The 1,503-nt window shown below is 48.3% G+C and overlaps 1 pseudogene; it reads right to left on the reverse strand.

The window, feature by feature from the left end:
* Positions 1 to 385: 385 nt before the first annotated feature.
* Positions 386 to 1,257, reverse strand: LOC150003262 (peroxiredoxin-2 pseudogene; annotated as a pseudogene).
* Positions 1,258 to 1,503: the final 246 nt, after the last annotated feature.

A 1,503-nucleotide genomic window follows, 5' to 3' on the forward strand; every position in this document is an offset into this window, starting at 1 on the left:
CCAACTGGAATGTATATACATGCCAATAGATTCACCATGAACATAATCACTTATTTAAATAAGTCTGCTAAATTCTGCTTTTACAGAAAGAGCTATGAAGACCACCTTCCTTTTTTCCCCCTCTTTGCTAACCCTTTATTACAAGTCATGCTCTTAAAGAAGTATATGTGACCTTGGGTAAAAAAAGATGATCACCTTCTCTTGAGCTCCTAGACCTAGAGTATTGCATATCAATATTGTTGGTTCACAGTGCTTACCAAGAAAGAGAGAAGAGAAGCCACTGTGGGTGACGAGAATACTATCAGAGAACCTAAGGGATTTTTTCCACACACACACACATTCCCCCACAAATAGAATATCCTTTTCTTTTTTTTTTTTTATCTGTCCCTAATACTTTATTGGTCATCTCTAGGCCTGTGCCTGGTTGGGCGGCTCCAAGGATAGGTCACCATTGACCACTCAGCTAGAAATAGGAGAAAGCCTGGGACTAGCCCTTTAGGGTCACAAACTGTGAAATATGAAGGGGCAAATAGATCTGGCCTTTCCTGGGACAGCACATGGCACCTAGGTGGGGGCCAAGAGCCCAAGCTTGGTGCCTGTCAACCTAGTTGTGTTTGGAGAAGTATTCCTTGCTGTCATCCACATTGGGCTTGATCGTGTCACTGCCTGGCTTCCAGCCAGCGGGACAGACTTCCCCATGCTCATCTGTGTACTGAAAGGCCTGCACCAGCCGCAGAGCCTCATCCACAGAGCGTCCCACAGGCAAATCATTGACAGTGATCTGGCGAAGGACACCCTTGCTATCGATGATAAAGAGGCCCCTGTAGGCAATACCCTCATCTTCCTTCAGCACACCATAATGATGGGACAAGCTTCTGGTACATCAGCCAGCAGGGGGATGTTCAGAGGGCCCAAGCCTCCCTCCTTCCGAGGGGGTATTAATCCAGGCCAGGTGGGTGAACTGCGAGTCTACTGAGACCCCAAGGACCTCGCAGCCCAGCTTGCGGAAGTCCTCGGCATGCTCGCTGAAAGCGATGATCTCCATGGGGCACACAAAAGTGAAGTCCAACGGGTAGAAAAAGAGGACCACATATTTCCCTCTGTAGTCTGAAAGCTTCACCTCCTTGAAGGCGCCGTCCACCACGGCTGTGGCCTGGAAGTTCGGGGCGGGCTTTCCGATGTGAGCGTATCCGGAGGCCATGACTGAAAGCTGCGTGGGGAAGGGTGGGACGCACAGACCAGGAGACCAGCTGACTCGCGTTCTAGAGAATATCCTCTTCCAAGGAAGCCTGGCTCTGGCTCACAAAAGCTCATTAAGTGATATTAAGTACATTCACATTATTGTGCAGCCATCTCCATCATTCACCTTGTCACTTTTTTCATCTTGTAAAAGTGGAACTCTGTACCAGTTGAACAATAATTCTTCTTTCCCCTCCAACCATACTTTCCCAGCCGTTGGGAACCACCGTTCTACTTTCTGCCTCTATGATTTTGACTACTCCA

The sequence above is a fragment of the Furipterus horrens genome, unplaced genomic scaffold (assembly GCF_987537825.1).
Source record: "Furipterus horrens unplaced genomic scaffold, mFurHor1.1.pri manual_scaffold_8, whole genome shotgun sequence".
NCBI lineage: Eukaryota > Metazoa > Chordata > Mammalia > Chiroptera > Furipteridae > Furipterus > Furipterus horrens.